Raw genomic sequence first — 14,067 nt, 5'->3', positions numbered from 1 at the left:
CACATAAAAATCTCAATATTTCTCATCCAATCTTCCCTCCCAGCTTCACTTGCCTGTCTCATCTTATCTCAAAGTAGCCAAAACTGTAAGAAAGCAGCTTTTCAGAGCTGGGCTGGGTACCAGGAAGAGCAGTGATTCCAGCCTGGCTGCCCCATCTCCCAAACCCACCAATGTAAGACATGCCCAGCAGGATTGGGAGCTCTGCTCTAAGATGCCCCAATATAAACTGGTTTTATAAAGCCTAGAAAATTCATGCTGGGAGTGGACTTGGCATCAGCTTGGGATCACTCTGCTGCTGTTTATTTTTTTTATTCATCTGTCAAGAAAGCAATATCCATTGAGTACCAGCTCTGCAGCACTGTTGCTGTATAATTGAAGGAGGCCCTTCTGGTCTAAGTTCCTATTTCTAAGCAATTATATGTTGCTTTAACAAATATGCCTTGTGAAATTGATTTCTCATGTGTCTCATGAGTGATGAAATATAGGTTGCAATAATAATAATAAAAAAAAAAGGTGTAATGGCCAGTTCTGAGGGTTCAAATGTTTCCTCTGCTTTTAAACAATACCAGTTTGATGTTGCCAGGTACTGGGAGTGAGGCACTGCCTGTTGCAGTCAGAAAGCTCACTATTAAAAAACAAACTTAATAGTATTGAATCCAGTGATTCTACCCAGTGAAATTATTTCCTCCTGCTTTTTAGGACTCAGTTTTCTAGACTGTCTCCTCTCTGAGTAACCCAGCTTTGTGAAGCAAGAAAAGGTTTCAGTTCTGCTGGCTGGAGAGAGAAGAGGAACACACAAGCTGCACAAATTCACCTGGTTTGCACAGTATTGAAAGAAAAGGAAAAGGAAGTTCTTTTAAAATGTCATGAGTTTTGGAGAACAACTTTTGGATGGTTTAATGCTGGGATAAGTGCTAACAGAAAGGTGTCATCCTTTCTTTTCTGCTCCTTGCACTGCTGCTGCTCTGGCTCCTGCTCTGTAGCACCTGGGCTGCAGAACCCAGGGAGCTGCAATCACCATCCCTCCCTGCAGCCTAACAGAACCTCCAGAAATGAGCTCCCCATTGCAGATGCTAAGAAAGAAGGGACAGAAGTGATGTGACTCTTGCACCACACAGGACAACTCCCGGGTAAACTGCAACTTGGTCCAGCAGGGATTGTGTGCAGCCAACATTGTTCCATCTGGGGCAAGTCATGATGATGCTGTGACAACACAGAAACCATCCCAGCCACAGGGGGGGTTGTAATTAAAGCTTTTTGCAGTCCAAAGGAATGAAGATGAAACGTGAATCAGACACTGAACACACACGGGGCAGAACATAGAATCATAGAATCCCAGACTGGTTTGGGTTGGAAGGGACCTTAAAGATCATCCAGTCCCAACCCCCCTGCATGGGCAGGGACACCTTCCACCAGCCCAGGTTGCTCCAAGCCCCATCCAACCTGCCCTTCAGCACTGCCAGGGATGGGGCAGCCACAGCTTCCCTGGGCAACCTGGGCCAGGGTCTCACCACCCCCATAACGAAGAATTTCTTCCTCATTTCTAATATAAATCCACCCTCTTCCAGGTTGAAGCACAAAGTTGCTAATTTTCCTCTCCAAACTTGAGGACTTTCAGTCCCTAAAGCCCTCTGGGGCCATTGTGCCTGTAGATGTACACTTCAGATTCCTTTCACCCCAGCAAAGTCCACATCAGAACCCGTGCAGTAGACACAGCTTGTACCTGGGGCTAAACACCCCAATAGAACTCACATCCACCTGCTGTCACTTGTGTTTTCCACACGAGCTGCTGCTGGGAAGATCCCTCTGCCCCTTGGCCAGCCCTGAGGGAGCCTGTTCCTTCCACTCCTACCCCAGGGCTCTGTTGTCTCCCCATCCAGTTCAACGCAGGCAATAAATAACATGAGAACCTGCCTCTCTGATGCAGCTCCAGACTCTTTATATGGTCCATGAAGGCAGAGCAGTACACAAGCTATCAACTCAGCATCAGTGTGACTGATGTGTGCCATTGCTGGGGGGAAAGTTATTTAGAAGGGCTTCTCAGCACAGTGTTACTCTGTGCTCTTGATCCCTGTTCCGTTGTGCCTCAGCTCTGTGACTTGCTTCTTTCTCCACAAAGCTTTGGTTTTGCTTTGTTGCTGCACACATTGGCTCTGGGAAGCCAAGTTATCTGTTCTCAGACCTAGAAACCTCTTCTGAGGCACCACGTCTTGAACACGTGATGGCAAGAATTCTTGAGATGTAATAAAAGACAATCAAGCCATTGCTAATTCCATCACCCTGACACTCCCCTGCTCACAGGCCAGCAGGGGGTTTGCTTCCAGGTAAAGAAGCCAAATGCATCACAGAAAAATGGGTTTTAATGCTGCACACTCTGGACCCACCCCTGCCTCCAGCTCAGACCCCCCTGCAGCCCTGTCCTGCTGGCCATGCAGTTTCCATACCCACACACCAGCATTTTCACCTTTCTCTGTCTTACTTCTTTTCTCTTTCCCCTGCTCCCCATCACCAGCCCACACGTGGGAACCTTTGCATTTTCTCATTTGTAACCACAGTTACAGGCAAAATATTAGCTGAATATTTGTAACTGAAGCTGAGTGAAGCAGTTCCAGGAAAGCAAAAGTGGTTAAAACCAGTAAAGGCCAGGGCAGGAGTGCACGACACAGCATTTTTGAAAGGGAAAGAGATCCTACAGAGAGGAGGGAAGATTTGTACAGCAGGTTTGGAGTTTAACTTCTGCTTTCTACATATTTTTTATTTATGCTCTACGGAGTTAGCAGGGTGGCATACAAGTTTCTAGGAGGCTTGCAGTGCCTGCACACAAGGAAGAGTCTTTTGTTCCTTGTCTCTAATGAACTGTCAGTCTTGGCACTGCAGCGAGCAGCAGATGAATTAGCAAAGCTACAGCCACTGGTGAACATGCCTGTGGAACTCAGCACATTGTCAAGCATCTGGAGAGTTGGATAGATGGGGCTACTCCACTTTGTGCCACCAAGATTTGGAGACCTTGGGAAGATGATGGCGAGAGTGCTGCAGGGAAGCTGTCCCTCTAGTACAGCCCAGCTCTTCATTTAGCTCCTGAGGGAACCCCCAGACAGCTTGCATACTGCTGAAGGAGTATTTCAATTCAAAGGCAGGTATTTTTGCTCCTCCAAGAAACCTAAGACTGAAACATGCATCCACTGATAGCTTTTTTTCTGGAGTTGGAAGGTATTTTTCTCCCCCTGATCAGCAGGAGGAGAATGAAGCCCTAAAATGTGGGGTACCTGGAGGAGCAGCTGAATCACCCCAGGGGAACAAAAGGAGCTCTTGTGTCCTAGAAGAGTCAGGGGCTGGGATGACAGGGTCTTGGAGGGATTGCTGTGGGTGGGGCAAGTGTGCAGAGCAGAGCTTAGTGCTGGGGCCAGGAGGGTCTGGGGATCTGAAGAAGTACAGGCTGGAAAGAGTTTGAAGATAGAACTGAGGTGAGTGGGATAAAAAAGAAACATGAAGTCTTTTGTTTGCCAACAGGGCGAGTTCAGGATGGCTACATCCATCCTTGCAATGAATTCATTAAGCTTATTCTCTCTGGGATTAAAAAAAAAAAAGAAAAAGGAAAAAAGGGTTGGTTTGTGGCTTTTTTAAAAAAATCAGAACAATAGGAGAGTTTTTCCTTGACATCTTCAGAATTAAGTGTTTTGATTTTGAACATTTGCATAACTGGGAGCTGGGAAGCTGTGGGGAACAGCCCTTCCCCTGTGGTGACCTCATGGACATGCAGATCCACATCACAGGGAACTGACAGGAAGGCATCTCCAGTTCCATGGACTCTGGACCAAGCCTCTTACTGAACAAATGAAGCAAACACTCCTCCAAAAGACACTCCAAACCATTACTGCCTTCATAATGTCAAATTGTGAAGCTGAGGCCACTATTTATGGCTGGGATTCTTCCCATATATAATCATACTTCATTGTTTTCTAATGAAACACACTAGCTAGTTAAATGAACATGAATGGAAGCAACAGTGCTGGAGAGGAGAAAGCAGGAGGGGTATATAATTAATGTGATCATTGGCAAAAAGCTGGGTGATATCATTCCATCACTTATCAGCCTCTAATAATTCTGTCACCGAGTAAATGAAAGCATTTTATCAATTAATGCCAATCACTTCTCCACAGAGAGCACTGAGTACTGCTGAAAACCAAATCATAACTGCAGGAATGCAGGAAGAAAAGGAGAGGACCACGGGACAAGATGAAGGCAACAACCCCCTGCACTGCAATGGTCCTCACTTAACTAGGCTCCACTGAAGAGAGTGCAACAGGGTGCAGCCAGAAGAGTGTGGCCAGTAGGTTGAGGGAGGTTCTCTTCTTTTTCTGCTCTGCCCTGGGGAGGCCTCACCTGGAGCACTGGGTGCATTTCTGGGCTCCCCAGTTCAAGAAAGACAAGGAAAAATATACCTACAGGGGGTGTCAGAAGGATGGGGCCAGACTTTCTCAGGGGTGTCCAGGGACAGAACAAGGGAAAATGGTAACAGACTGGTACCCATTTATATATATATCTATATATATATATATATTTGTATATTTAACCTAAATCTAAGAAAATACTTCTTTACTCTGAGGGTAACAGAGCACTGGAATAGGAGGTTGTGGAGTCTCCATCCCTGAGACATTCCAAACTCACCTGGACCTGTTCCTGTGGGATCTGCTCTAGGTGATTCTGCTCTAGCAAGGGGCTGGACTAGGTATCTCCAGAGGTCTCTTCCAACCCCAACCATTCTGTGATTCTGTGTAAAAGACTGGCAGTATAAAGTCTAGCAATAAAGAGATCTGTTGGGAGTAAGCAAGTGATTTGGGTTCAGGAGATGAAACTTCATTTCCTCACTGGCAGAGGTGTCTAGGTTGGCCATGTCATGGTCTGGCCTGGACCATCCAGCTCCTTTAGGCTTTACTCCCTGGCTGGAAGGGGACCTGTATTGTGGGAAATGGCACCAGGCAGCCTCAGTGGGACAGACATCTTCTCTGTCTTTGTGAGACTGGTGATGTTTTAAAACCAGTCACATAAACAGCATTTCAGGGGTGTGAAAACATGAGTGAGTGACAGTGAGGGAACAACTCTTCTCTCTGATGATAGCACAGACCTTTGACCTGCCCATCCAGGCTTCTCCTGAGTAGGTGGGAACAAACACTTCCCTGAAAGGCCTTATCTGCCCTATAAGCATTCTTTGCTTCCTCTGTTGTCCACAACAACCTTGATCCAATACCTGAGTTGCAGCCTCTCACTTTGCCCATCAGGGTGCAATTCACACTTGCAGGGAGGAATCTCTGGGACCTTTGCTCCAGCTCCTCCAGCCTTGCAGCAAGGTCACAGAGAGCAGGGTCAGCTTGGCCACCAAGGGCTGTGCAGCTTCATGGGAGAAGAGGACTGTGCAGGGGCAGAGAGTGGTGCTGGCTGGGATCTGAGAACCCCTCATTTCATATCCAATGGGCTTCCCATCCTGCAGCAGGCACGGAAGATCTGCAGCTGCTGTTCTCTGATACAGCCTGAAGTCCTGGTTAAGGAAGGACTGGAGAGATGTTTTAACCTGCTGGTGTGACTGCTGCCCCTGCAGAGGCTTTAAGTCCTTCATGGAGCTGTTGGTGAGCACTCAGCAAGAAACTGTCTATTCAGAGGGATTTTCTTTCCTCCTCTCAGGATGGGAGGCTGGTATTTGACTTCATTATCTCCTAACTTAAAGTTCAGGCCATCTGGCATCCCAGTGTGCAAACAAATCTTGTAAATTAAAAGGAAAAATATGGTCATGATTCCCTTCTGGCTACAGACATACAAGCTATTAAATAACTGGTGATGTGCAGAATGTACTTGGAAAGAAACAACGTTGGTTTCCAACATCCCACCCCAGCAGGTAAGAAAGCATTTTATGAATGAAGGTGAATTGAAATATTCCTGACTTCCTTCCTTTCTGGTATGTTTTCCTTCACCAACTTACTGCAGGAACTACAGGTCCCTCCTGGAGCTGGACACAGTGCTGGACTCACAACACTCCTCATTTTGTAGAACCATCCCCAGGGTTTGATAACAGCCTTTTGAGATCATTTCCAACAGGTTCACTCTTCACCTTAGTCCAGGAGCTAATTCTACTCTCGGCTGAACCCACAGAGCTTTTCCCACCTCATTTTCTTTAACTCATTTGGAAAACTTGCTTCCAAAATCTTTTCAATTACCCCCTTCCTCCCTCCTTTCTTCGAAGTCCTGCCCAGGGTATTTGGTGCCACGCTGCATTTTTCACAGGACTCCTATTTTCTTGAAGGGCACGAGCAATTTCAAAAGATATATCAAGATGAAAGATCCTTGCATGTTTTAATGAACCTCAAATGAGCTTTAGAACCATTTCATTAGAAAGCTCTCAAAACCTCAAGCGCTCCCTCAGGACTGAACCATAATGAAGGTAATAATTAGTGGGATCAAATTTTTCAAATGACTTATTCCATAAATATATGTTTTACTCCTGGTATTAAGAGCCAGAGCCAAATAGGTAAAGGTCTGGAGAAGTGGAACAAGGCTAAGAACATTAAAAAAATATATCAAAAATCAAGTACTCCACAGGAAAAATTGGATTTAGGAGGTAAGAAGGAAAGGAATGGCTTTGGGCCACAGAGATGATGGAGGGAGTGGAACATCTCCCTGATGAGGAAAGGCTGAGGGAGCTGGGTCTCTTGAGCTTGGAGAAGAGGAGACTGAGGGTGACTTCATCCATGGTTACAAATATGTAAAGGACAGTGTCAGGAGGACAGAGCCAGGCTTTGTTCAGTGATGTCCAGTGACAGGACAAGGGGCAGTGGGTGCAAACTGGAGCACAGGAGGTTCCATGGGAATATCAGGAAGAACTTCTTTCCTGTGAGAGTGACAGAGCCCTGGGACAGGCTGCCCAGAGAGGCTGGGGAGTCTCCTTCTCTGGAGACATTCCAACCCCCCTGGACACGTTCCTGTGTGATGTGCTCTGGGTGACCCTGCTCTGGCAGGGGGGTTGGGCTGGGTGATCTTTCCAGGTCCCTTCCAACCCTTAGGATTCTGTGATCCTGTGCCTACTAGCAAATCCATGCTGAGGCTGGGAGGAGTTGAGCATTCCACCTTGACCATGTGCTGAAGACGCAGCATAGGCAGTGACCTGGCGTCCCCAGGGCTGGGGGGAAGCCTTCATTCTGTTCTGCCTCACCAGGAAGAGCAGAAACCACACTTGCAACAGCACAGCACAGGCTTGTGCCCTCTCCTCAGTGGTTTCTCACTGAGCACCACCTGCGTTGCTGTGATCGGGCTCACCAGGACCACATGGAGGACACAAGTGTTTACAGTGGGATCCCACTGTCAACAGAGACTGCTCAATATTTCCAGTCTCTCACTGTGCCTCCCAGCTCCCTCCCCTACACTAGAATCACAGAATCATTAAGGCTGGAAAAGACCTCTAAGCTCAAGTCCAACCCACCACCACCACCCCAACTAAACCATGTCCTGAAGTGCCACATCCACGTGTTTTTTAAAACATCTCCAGGGATGGTGACTCCACCACTTCCCTGAGCAGCCTATTCCAATACCTGACCACTCTTCCAGTAAAGACATTTTTCCTAACACCCAACCTGAACCTCCCCTGGTGCAAGTTTAGGCCATTTCCTCTCCTCCTATCACCAGTTACGTGGGAGAAGAGACCAACCCCCAGGTAGGGAGCCACTGTCCTTTGCACAGTCCCTGGAGATACCCTGGATCAGAGGCACTGTTTCAAAAAAATGGATGATCAGTTTTTGACATGAAAAGGCACCCAGCTTGAGATCAGGTTGTGCATGAAATGATTTCCCTTTTTTTTTTCCTTTTCCACTTCCCTCCCTCCTCATCAGGAAAATCTCACCCCAGGCTATTTTGAAGCTCCAGAGTGTTGCTTCTCATTCATGTTTTTCAAGGCACTACAGAAACATGTGCACTTCTGAAATGTCATATCTGAAATGTGTGAACAGCTTTCCACTGAAAGGAAGGCCTGCATTTCTGAGGACCATCTCCCTTTCTCCTGTTCCCAGGTGAAGTAGCCAGGAGAATGCCCAAGGGGGTCACAAACCAGGGGAAACATCACCGAATGGAGCAGGGTCATGAAGATGTGGTGATGAGATCTGAATAGCTATGACAACCCCTGAGAGGAGTGGTGATGGGTTTGGTAATCTGTAAGGGGAAGAAAACAGGGATGTGTGTGTCTTGATTCCTTGGAATGCCACAGCAAATGGGACAGGGACTGTGGGCCCTGCAAAGGGGCAGGGACTGGGGGGTGTTGCTTTGAAGGCATCCATGAGCATCCTTCCAGAGAGCACCAAGGACTTGAGCAGACTGACACATCACAGCCACTGTGCAAGCTTTCTGCTGACCCCTCATGTCCAGGAGGTGCCCTCTGAGCTGGAACTCTGCAGGACAGTGGAGGATCAGGCTGGCATCAGGGCTTCTGAGGACTAAGATCTTCACTGGGCAACTGAAGACAAGAAGAAAGATGGAAAAGCCTCTTGCTCTTGAACCCCAAACCAGCACTAAGAGCAGCCTGGGAGAGCACTGAAGACTTGAGTGGGAGACAGAAATAAAACTGAAACCTCAGAAAGCTTTGATGAGGAGGCAAAAAGGAGAGGGAGGAAGGAGATGCCATGCAGAAGAACCGTGAGATGCCAGGGTCAAAGCTCACAGTGACCAAAGTCTTATTTCTGCAGCTGAAGAATGTGGATGGGTTTCACCAGCTCTCCTTGTGTCTCTTCCCACCAGCTGGGTGTTTGGATGGGCTGTTCTGCAGGCCAGGGTGTGTCCTTCTGCCATGCATGGCCAGCCCTAGGTGGGACCCCTCAGTGGTAGAATGACTTGGAGATCCCCTGCACACACCTCCTGGCTGAGCACCTCTGGAGGGCACCAACATGGGATTTCTTCTGACGTGTGCTCGTTTCACGAGGCATTCTGGTTTCACAGGGGTTTCTCTTTGGCTGAGGCCACGACCCTCAGAGGAGGAACACACAGCCTTTGTTAGCAGGGCCTGACATTGCAGCCTGATGCTCTCGAGGTCTCAGAAACACTTGGGGGACACTTCTAGACAGCATGTGAAACAGCCAGATGTGTGCTGGTCTCCTTAAACAGTATCGTCCTCTGCCTAATGCATTAAGAACACTTTTCTTCATGATTGAAAAGGAAGGCTCCAAAATCCAGGCTGATTCCTGTTCGAGTAACCATGGTCTAGAACGAGCAGTGTTGCAAAGAGATTGCACAGATTATAAGGCCTGTAATCATCCTTAACCTTTCCTGCCTGATGAATTGGTTCATTTCCTTTCATTCATATATCTGAATTACTTTTATGTAAATATATACTTTTCTTGGCTTTTCATGCTTATTTTTTTTGTTGTTGTTGAAAAACAAAAGCAGCAATTAAAGAATGTCATAGACATTGCTGTGGTGATCATGGGATGGTTTCCTTCAGAAAGGAAAGCTTTATCACTATGGGATGCAAGGGACTTCAGCTACAATATCTCAGCCAGTGAATTAAATGTTTTGCAAGCTCCTTGTATTCAATTTCCTGACTTTCCCATTAAATCTCCAGCATTTCAGCTTCAGGAAAGGGAGGGCTGTGAATACTGCACAAGACAAGGGAAAGCAAGTTCAGCCCAGGGCTGTGCTACGTGTGTCTGGAGCAGGCAGAGCTCCTGGGAGAGTGACAAAGCAGGCAGAGGGAAGGCAGGAGCTTCAATGGGAAAGCAAGATTCTGGAGACCCTCCTGGTTTGCAGTGGCAGCCCCCAGGGGATGGAGCAATTGGAAAACTGGTTTGGCTCAGAGAGGGAAAAGCCAGAGAAGGAAAGCAGTGAGAAATGCAGTCCCTCAGTTCAGACAGGGTGCATGAGACTGCCAACAAGAACTTGGCACGGTGAGAGTTCAGCACTGGAGGGGCCTTGTGTCCACATCCAGCACATGGCAACTGTGCCAACTGGTAGAGGGGAATGAGGGGACAAGGAGCTGGGATGGGGATGAGGAGCTGGGGTGGGGACGAGGAGCTGGGGTGGGGACAAGGAGCTGGGCTGGGGACAAGGAGCTGGGCTGGGGACAAGGAGCTGGGCTGGGGACAAGGAGCTGGGCTGGGGATGAGGAGCTGGGATGGGGACAAGGAGCTGGGCTGGCCCCTCGCTTCCCCCAGGACCTCATGATGCTGTGTGGTTGATGTCACTTCCAGCTGGCTGGTGCTGTTTGGTACAAGCTCCAAAGCTGTATTTCCTCAGCTTTGTCCCTCTGGGGGGTCTCCAGGAGCTGCTGCCTGGCACCAGCCCTGGCTGAGCCCTTCAGGGCTGTGCTAAAGCCAGGCTTCTGGTCATCGAACTGCAGCCAGGGCTGCTTTCACCTTCCTCCCACAGACAACCCAGCCTCCTTTTCCCATCACCACTGACCTTCAGAGGACCAAGACTTCCCTAGAAAATCCTGCCTATGCTACTGCTTTTCCTTGCTTTGAAGAGGAGCTGTTTCCTACCATGTAACACAGAAGTCATCTCCTTTTAGCTTTGAGGACTCAGGACCAGGTGGATAAGTGCAGCCCCCTTCCTTGCCTTTTCCTCTGGCTGCCAGCAGAGGTTTGGGCAGCTGCTGTGGGTGGACCCTGGGGTTCCTGCAGGGCTCTGCTGCACAGGGCTTGCTGAGAGCAGCTCAGTGGACTTGTGCCACGAGTGCCATGTGTACACTGACAGCTGTGCCTGCTGCTTCCTAGCCATGAGTCCTTCCTCTCCTCCCCACCCATGTCCTCAGCACCTCTTGGGCTAAGTGGATCCCCTGGACAACCATAACAGGGTGATCAGGGATGCCCAGATCTCTTCATTGCTTTCTTTTCTGGAGCTGGAGTGGCTCAGCCCACTGAGGCAGGAAGACTCCCACTGACAAATAGATGTGCATTAAGTGTTGTGAGCACATGGAGTGTCTCCTTCTCCCTGTGGAAGAAACATTTTCCTTTGCCTGAGCTTTTTTTGGAAAGGTTCAGGTGTTTCTCTTGGGAAGGTAGGTGCTGTGCCCTACAGCTAGTGGAACCTGCTGGGATGCTGCCCTGCCAAGTAATCTGCTAAGGTGCCCTCTGCTAGACAGAGAGAGAGGAGGAGAATGTGAAGAGGAAGGAAAAGAGAGAGCTGGGCAGGGAGAACCTGAACTGAAATTCAACAAGGGTGAGTGCTGCAACTGGGGAGGAACAGCCTCATGTACAGCCTGGGGACTGACCTTCTGGAAAGCAGCTCTGGGGAAAAGGACCTCAGAGTCCTCACGGCCAGCAGGCTGACCTGGAGCCAGCAATGTGCCCTTGTGGCCAAGAAAGCCAGTGGCATCCTGGGGGGCATTAAGAAGAGTGTGGCCAGTAAGTCAAGGGAGGTTCTCCTGCCCCTCTATTCTGCCCTGCTGAGGCTGCATCTGGAGAACCCTGTGCAGTTCTGGGATCCTCAGCTCATAAGTGGTAAGGAACTAGTGGAAAGAGTCCAGCACAGGCCACCAAGATGATCAGAGGAAGGGAGCATCTGCCCTACGAGGAAAGGCTGAGAGAGCTGGGGCTGTTCAGCCTCGAGAAGAGGAGCCTGATCTCCTCAGTGCTGATCAGTATCTCCAGGGGGTGTCAGGAGGATGGGACCGGTCTCTTTTCAGTGCTGACCAATGACAGGACCAGGGGCAATGGGCACAACCTGGAGCACAGGAGGTTCAAGTTAAACATAAGGAAAAACCTCTTTACTGTGAGAGTAACAGAGCCTGGGACAGGCTGCCCAGGGAGGCTGTGGAGTCTCCTTCTCTGGAGACATCCTGAATCCACCAGGACATGTTCCTGTGGGATCTACTGTGGGTGATCCTGTTCTCGCAGGGGGGCTGGACCAGATGAAGTTCAGAGGTTCCTTCCAACCTCAACCACTCTGTGATTCCCTAAACTGGCCAGAAAGGTGGTGTTTGCAGAGACAGCAGCTGGGTACTGCTAGAAATCCACCTGACTTCTTCAAGTTCCCTACTGATGCAATGGAAAGGCTCCTGAGGATAAGACAGAGAAACAAACAAAGGCTCTGCACTGTTCCTCAGACTTCCTCCCTACTGAACACTCATTTATCACCAGAATTAGTGTCCAGGCTGCCTGCCAGCCCAGGAGGAACCTGATGAATCCTGTGCTGACCGCACTGAGGACGCAGTGGGGCCAGGGGACAGTGTTGACTCTGAAATCTCAGAACTATCTCAGAAAGCCTCCTGTGACATGAGCTGTTAACCCTCACTGCCACCTATCTAACACCTGCAGTCTTTTTTCCAGCCTCCTCCACAGCTGGGACTGATCCAGCACCCTCCTTCCTCCTGCAGCACCTTTCAAGACTTCCACTGGCAGAGAAGGGGTCACAAGGGTGGGCAGGGCAGAACAATTTAGACTCCTAAAGACCCTGTTGGTCACCGATGGCTGCCCAGAGCCTCTTCTGTGCAGATACACCCATTAGAAATGCTGTGCTTGCATCCTGAGAGCAGGTCCTGGCACTTAGTGCCAAGAGGTATCAGGAAGGGTTTGGTGAATGTAGCCCCCCCCAGTGCTGATCAGCTCCCCAGGGCAGCAGGTCCAGTCCTGACTGGGCTGTTCTAATAAGGTAGGTTGGTGTTCAGTCACTGAAGATACTCAGTGAGAAGCTGGTGGCCACTCCTAGTTTGTTCTGGTCATGAATCCCCAGTAGAGAGGGCTTCACAAACTCAAGGCTGGAGCTACCAGGCCACCCAGCACAGCACCAGGCTGCTCCCAGATGCTGCCTGTTTCAGTCCCACTCCGTGCTGGGGAGGGACTTTGGACAAGGGCTTGTAGCAAGAGGATAAAGGGTAATGGGTTCAGACTGTAAGAGGGAAGATTTAGCTCAGGCTGAGAGTTGGGGTGTTCAGCCTGGAGAAGAGAAGGCTCCAGGGAGACCTTAGAGCAGCTTCCAGTGCCTGAAGGGGCTCCAGGAAAGCTGGGGAGGGACTTGGGACAAGGGCAGGGAGGGAGAAGACAAGGAGGGGTGGATTAAAGCTGGAAGAGGGAAATTGAGGTGAGATATCAGAATAAATTCTTTAGTGTGAGGGTGGGGAGAGCCTGGCCCAGGTTGCCCAGGGAAGCTGTGGCTGCCCCATCCCTGGCAGTGTTGAAGGGCAGGTTGGATGGGGCTTGGAGCAGCCTGGGCTGGTGGGAGGTGTCCCTGCCCATGCAGGGGGTTGTAAAAAGATGATCTTTCAGGTCCCTTCCAACCCAAACCAGTCTGGGATTCTACGATTCTAATATTTGAAGGCACAGCTCCTTGCCCTCTCTAGTCCATGTAGCTCTGTTTTCTGACTCACTGCTGGCACGAGCAGGTCCCAGATGTTCTTCAGCTTCCATGGTACATCAGTGCTGACTTATGGCTTTGATGGGGAAGCCACATTGCAAGAAGCTCTCTGCATCTTCCCCCCTGCTTCACCCGGGGGAAGCAGGAATGCACGGGCTCCAAAATCGTGACTGGCAAAGGAGTGAGGATGGATCACTCACACTTCACCAAAACACAGGCACTCGAGTCCACCCAAGGAAAGGAATTTTGCAGCAAGGTTCAAGAAAACAGAAGGAAGCCCTGAATAAGCTGTGGGACTCACTGCCATGGGAAGGTAAAAAAAACGTAAAAGCCAAAAAAAAGCAGGAAATTCAAAAGCAGATTAGACAGGCAAGTAACAACATGACAGTCCAGGGACAGTGTGAGGTGCAGGAATCTCTAAATGCCTCATTCCTGGGAATGGTGGGACGATTGTGGAGACAGGGGGAAGATAATTCTGTGCTTTCCTGAGTCTTACACTTCTTTTCCCTAAGCTTCTCCTCTCAAAGAGGAGATGTGGGGCTGGATGGGACTGGACAGGCCTGTAGTAGATTTAGGAGCAGGGAGAACCACTCCTGTGGCACTAGGAAGCAGGGCAGGTGGTGAGCTTACAAAAAGGGAAACACTTTCTGTAACACCTCAGGAAACCTCAGGTCTCTGGGTGGGTGGTTTGTGCTGACAGCAACAGAGCTAAATTGGATGGTAATTTCCATATATAGAAACCACAGA

At 49.3% G+C, this 14,067-nt stretch overlaps 1 protein-coding gene across 1 annotated transcript in view; it reads right to left on the bottom strand.

The window, feature by feature from the left end:
- SHISA6 (shisa family member 6) overlaps positions 1 to 14,067 on the bottom strand; it is a 231,728-nt gene that overhangs the window by 96,995 nt on the left and 120,666 nt on the right. The gene's annotated exons all lie outside the window — the stretch shown is intronic.

Source organism: Apus apus, chromosome 17 (genome assembly GCF_020740795.1).
Source record: "Apus apus isolate bApuApu2 chromosome 17, bApuApu2.pri.cur, whole genome shotgun sequence".
NCBI lineage: Eukaryota > Metazoa > Chordata > Aves > Apodiformes > Apodidae > Apus > Apus apus.
Note: the sequence above shows the minus strand (reverse complement) of the source record. Positions and strands in the feature narration are given on the sequence as shown.